The sequence below is a fragment of the Mesoplodon densirostris genome, chromosome 5, assembly GCF_025265405.1.
Source record: "Mesoplodon densirostris isolate mMesDen1 chromosome 5, mMesDen1 primary haplotype, whole genome shotgun sequence".
Lineage (NCBI taxonomy): Eukaryota > Metazoa > Chordata > Mammalia > Artiodactyla > Ziphiidae > Mesoplodon > Mesoplodon densirostris.
In genome coordinates this window covers 99,841,934-99,847,881 of record NC_082665.1, presented here as the reverse complement: position 1 = coordinate 99,847,881, position 5,948 = coordinate 99,841,934, and the positions used below count along the sequence as shown (strand labels likewise).

General features: G+C 41.1%; 1 non-coding gene across 1 annotated transcript; it reads left to right on the top strand.

The window, feature by feature from the left end:
* The first annotated feature begins 1,250 nt into the window (after positions 1-1,250).
* LOC132491527 (U6 spliceosomal RNA) lies at positions 1,251-1,354 on the top strand. The gene has a single exon (XR_009532735.1). It is a non-coding gene; the product is annotated as a U6 spliceosomal RNA (small nuclear RNA).
* The last annotated feature ends 4,594 nt before the right edge of the window (positions 1,355-5,948 follow it).

Here is a 5,948-nt window from a genome sequence, read left to right as displayed (position 1 = left end):
GCCTCAAAGTGATAAATTATTTACCAGTGAGAGAGGTGAATTAATTCTGTAGTAAAAGGGAGCTTAATTTGTTACCCAGTCAGAAGGAAACTGGAAATATCAAACTGTAACTATATCAAGAGTTTGTTTCTTTTAGATACCTATTTTTCTTCCCAAAGTATTGGCCACTATTTGACATCTGCCAGACAGTTCTATCAATTTAGGGAACATTCACATTTTCCAATTCCTTTCCATCTGTTTTCAATCTCAATCCTCAATTTACTGAATTCCATAACAAACTTAATTAGAATTCCTTTACTTAGAGGCATTAGAGCCAGTTAAATTAAAGATTCAAGTCCTCAGTTGTACTAACCATACATCAAGTGTTCACTTGGGGCTAGGGGATACCGTATGAGATAGTGCAGACGTGGAATACATCCATTATTTCAGATAGCTCATTGGACAGCCTTGTCTTCATCCACCTGGCCAAAGGGGAAAGCAAGTGAGCCGGAGGCAGGCTTTCTTTTAAAAAGTCTTGACCTGGATGTGGCACACATCACTTCTGCTCACTTTGGTCGGTGGAAGTAAGTCTTTTGGACTCCCCCACACTGGGGCCTGGTGTCTTAGTCCATTCGGGCTGCTGTAACAAAAATGCCAGAGACTGGGTGGCTTATACAACAAACATTTGTTTCTCACAATTGTGGAGTCTGAGAAGTTCAAGATTAAGGGGCCAGCAGATCCCACATCTGGTGAGGGCTCGCTTCTGGCTTCAAAAGATAGCTGTTTTCTCACTGTATCCTCACATGGTGGAAGGAGTGAGAGAGCTCTCTGGGGTCTCTTTTATAAGGGCAGTAATGCCATTCATGAGAGCTCTGTCCCCATCACCTAATCACCTCCCAAAGGCTCCACCGCCAAATGCCATTACTTTGGGGATTAGATTTCAACATATGAGTTTTGGGGGGACACCAATATTCAGTCTATAGCACCTGAGTAGCTAGAGTCCTATACTATGGACAAGAAGGACTGAATTTTACCAGGCCATAGCCACTGCCTCCTCACTAGACAAATTTAATAATGCAAATACGACCCGGAGGAAAAGCCTTTGGAAATAGGCTTGTATTCAAGTCCTTCTCCTGCCACTTCCAGACTGTTTGACATTGGGCAAGGAGGAAGCCCTGACTCAGCTTCATCATTCTTAAACGGCAACCATGATAATACCTAATTCCTAGAACCTTCATCAGGATTAAATATTAAAATTATATCATGTAGATGTGCTCACTTCAGCAGCACATATACTAAAATTGGAACAGTACAGAGATTAGCATTGCCCCTGCGCAAGGATGACATGCAAATTTGTGAAGCGTTCCATATTAAAAAAAAATTATGTAGAAATGCAAATGTACTTTAAAGTTCAAATGTGTACACACGTGTGATAGATTGTCTCATGGACCACAGTTCATCTGTCCCTGCAGCTTTGCCTTTTGCTATGTGACTTTGCAGTATAGGTTCCTGCCCCTTGAATCTGGGTTGACCTTGTGAATTGTTTTGGCCAATGGGATGTGGTGAGTGTGTCACTGTGCCAGTCCTGAGTCTAGGTTTTGAGAAACCTTGTAGGTTTCTGCCATCATGAGGAAAACCTGCCTAGGGTAGCCTCCTGGTCCCAGGAAGAGGTTGATAGGAGAGTGGTACTCTCCTATCAGCTAGTACCATGTGGAAGAGTGGTACGAGTTGGCCCGGCTTAGACCAGTAGCTTAGACCCTCGGCAGAGGCATGATCTAAATAAATGCCTATTATTGTATGGCAGTGAGGTATTGTTGCTTGTTGACTATTGCTATAGTAACAGTAAACAACTACAATTAGTTTGTTCATCTATATCTCTTCACTTGAGCAACTTTTGACGTTTAATTAATCTAAAACAGTAAATGTCAGTAAAGGAAAAGTTTGGGTTAAATTTTAAAAACATTAAAAACTTTTTTTTTTTTTTACATTGTCTGGTACTTTTCATATGGTGACTCAGAAAAGAATTAAAAAGCAATAACAGATGAGATAAAAACAATGAAGAGGGCTTCCCTGGTGGCGCAGTGGTTGGGAGTCTGCCTGCCGATGCAGGGGACACGGGTTCGTGCCCCGGTCCGGAGGATCCCACATGCCGTGGAGCGGCTGGGCCCATGAGCCATGGCTGCTGAGCCTGCGTGTCCAGAGCCTGTGCTCCGCAACGGGAGAGGCCACAGCAGTGAGAGGCCTGTGTACTGCAAAAAAAAAAAAAAAAAAAAATGAAGAAAGAAATAATTATGTGATCATTACTGTTTTTCCCCTTCAAATTTTTTTTTAATTGAACTATGGTTGACTTAGAATAGTGTTTCAGGTATAGAGCATAGTGATTGAGAGGTTTTTTACCCAGATTATATTCCACTATAGGTTATTTAAAGATATTGGTTATAATTCCTTGTGCTATACAGTAAATCTTTGTTGCTTGTCTGTTGTATTTATAGTAGTTTGTATCTGTTAATCCCATAGTCCTAATTTGTCCCTCCCCTACTCCTTCTCCCCTCTGGTGACCATAAGTTTGTTTTCTATGTCTGTGAGTCTGTTTCTGTTTTGCATGTAGATTCACTGGTATTATTTTTTAGATTCCACATATAAGTGATATCATAAAATATTTGTCTTTGTCTGACTTACTTCAGTAAGCATAATATTCCCTAGGTCCATTCATGTTGTTGTAAATGGCAATATTTCATTCTTTTTTATGGCTGTGTAATATTCCATTGTATATATGTACCATATCTTAAGCCAGTCATCTGTTGATGGGTACTTGTGTTGCTTCCTCATCTTGGCTGTTGTAAATAGTGCTGCTATGAACATTGGAGCGCATGTATCTTTTTGAGTTGTTTTTTTTTTCCAGATACATGCCCAGGGGTAGAATTGCTAGATCATGTGATAGTTCTGTTTTTTTAGGGAAACTCCAGGCTGTTTTCCATAGTGGCTGCACCAATTTATATTTTCAACAACAGTGTAGGAGAATTCCCTTTTCTCCACACCCTCTCCAGCATTTATTATTTGTAGACTTTTTGATGATAGCCATTCTGACAGGTGTAAGGCGATACCTCCTTGTGGCTTTGATTTGTGTTTCTCTAATAATTAGCAATGTTGAGCTTTTTTTCATGTGCCTGTTGACCATCTGTATGTCTTCTTTGGAAAAACATCTATTTAGGTCTTCTGCCCCCTTTTTTTTTTTTTTTTTTTGCTGTACGCGGGCCTCTCACTGTTGTGGCCTCTCCCGTTGCGGAGCGCAGGCTCAGCAGCCATGGCTCACGGGCCCAGCCGCTCCGTGGCATGTGGGATCTTCCCGGACTGGGGCACAAACCCGTGTCCCCTGCATCGGCAGGCGGACTCTCAACCACTGCACCGCCAGGGAAGCCCCTGCCCATTTTTTGATTGGGTTGTTTGTTTTCTTGATATTGAGTTGTATGAGCTGTTTGTATATTTTGGATATTAACCCCTTGTCAGTCACATCATTGCAAATTTCTTCTTCCAGTCTGTAAGTTGTCTTTTTGTTGATGGTTTCTTCTGCTGTGCTTTCAAGTTTGATTAGGTCCCATTTGTTTATTTTTGCTTTTATTTCTTTTGCCTTGGGAGACTGTGTGATCAGTGTTTTTAGGTAAAGGGCTAGATAGTAAATATTTTCGGCCTTGCAACTTCTCAGCTCTGCCTTTGTGGTGTGAAGGCAGCTGTAGAAAATATATAAACAACTGAGTGTAACTCTGTTTCAATAAAACTTTGTTTACAAAAACAGGCAGCAGGCCAGATTTGGCCCACAAGCCATTGTTTGTGGACTCTGCTCTTAGACATACTAATTATTGGTATGGAGATAAATATACTTAGACCCATGTCTCATTTCACACACTATAAAAAAAATGAAATTACAGAACACAAAATTATAAGACATGAGAAAGGATTATTCTGGTTATAAAGGGCAATAAGTTTAGAGCTATTGTTGGGTTGAATTTAAGGCTAATGTCTACTACATTAGACAAATTAGACTTCTAATTTAAGCCTTCAGCTTAGTATTTGGCACACAGGACATGCTCTGGGACTGTGAACTATATTAATGTGAGAGCAATATAAAAGTAGTATAAACAAGCTGATGGGCTTAATTATATAAATATAAAATCCCTCAAATATGTGCTCAATAAAAATCAGTTAAGGTAAAATGGAAAATCATATAAAAGAGTACACATAAGCTCTGTAAATACAGTGTACTATTGCTTCACCAGCCTTGGGTACTAGTAAGGCCATATCTCACTATGAAGAAATTCTTTTTTTTTTTTTTTTTTTTTTGCAGTACACGGGCCTCTCACTGTTGTGGCCTCTCCTGTTGCAGAGCACAGGCTCCGGATGCACAGGCTCAGCGGCCATGGCTCACGGGCCTAGCTGCTCTGCGGCATGTGGGATCTTCCTGTACTGGGCATGAACCCATGTCCCCTGCATTGGCAGGTGGACTCTCAACCACTGCGCCACCAGGGAAGCCCAAGAAATTCTTTCTTTTATCCTTTGGAGTCCAGATAGTTTCATCCATAGTTTTTGCTATGGATGTTTTTACTCAGTCCAGATATTAGTCTACAATATGTTGACTTCTTTGAAAGAAAACTGAAAAATCTAACCAGTCTCCAATAAGCCCTGATGCTATTACAGGGAGTTATGTGAGGCCCTGGGGATTCTGCTATTAGCTTTATAACATGTAGTGTCTGATATGTCAAGCTGCTTCAGTGTTGATGGCACCAGAGCTAGGACGAGCTCCCTTTGTACTGGCTACCACCTATGCTGCCACAGAGCTGCTGCTAACACGGTTATGGGGAGGGGGGAACACAGGGTGGGAGGTCTGGGAGTACTGCCCTCTTCCAGCTGCCTCTAAGACCATATTTTTTCCATCATCGTCTTATCATTCCCAAAGTCTGTTTGAAGTGTGCCCCACCTCCATTCCTACTCTTAACATCTTTCTGGTCCTATAGTTTTGCTACTCAAGGCTCCTTATTGGCATTTTTGAACAGTCTGACATAAGTGGTTTCCCTAAGCTCTGGGTTGTTGAGAGTTCTCCAAGGTCACTGTGATGGTTAATTTTAAATTTTATGTGTCAACTTGGCTTAAAGATGCCTAGAGAGCTGGAATAAACATTATTTCTGGGTGTGTCTATGAGGATGTTTCTGGAAGAGATGGGTTTGATTCAGTAGACTGAGTAAGGAAGATTGGTTACTGCCCACCCACATTGGTGATGGCAATCTGTTGAGGGTCTGAATAGAACAAAAAGGTGAAGGAAGGGTGAATTCTCTTTCATTGTGAGTTGGGTCATCCATCTTCTCCTGCCCTTGGACATTGGCTCTTGGTTCTTGGGCCTTCAGACTCTGGGGTTTACCCTCTACTCCTCCCCTGGACTGGGAGTTACACCATTGACTCCCCTTGCTTCTCAGGCCTACTGACTTGGACTGAGTGGCAACATCAGCCTTTCTGGTTCTGCAGCTGGTAGACCACAGATTGTACAGATTGTGGGATTCTTGGCTTCCATAACTGTATGAGCCAATTCTTATAAGTTTCCTCTTATACATATCTATATATATCCTACTGGTTCTGTTTCTCTGGAGAACTTTAACACAGTCACATTACTATATAAATATTATGAATAAAGTATTAATATTAATAACATAAAGTGAATGGAAGCCTATACAGATAATACTTAAAATCCACTGAACAAATGAATAAATACAAATTCTAAATCTTTACTGTCCCCTGTGGGATAGAATTCAGTTTCTGGTCCTTCCTCTTTCGTTCAGCTCTTTTTTGTGGCCCTCAATGTTGAGGCACTTAGGAGAGAGAGGTGAATTTGTATTCTTGCCAAAAGAGGGACTTTGAAAACAACAAATGCCACAGGCTTCTAGCCAGAGATATTGGCTAAAAACCTGTGACTAAAGTGTTCA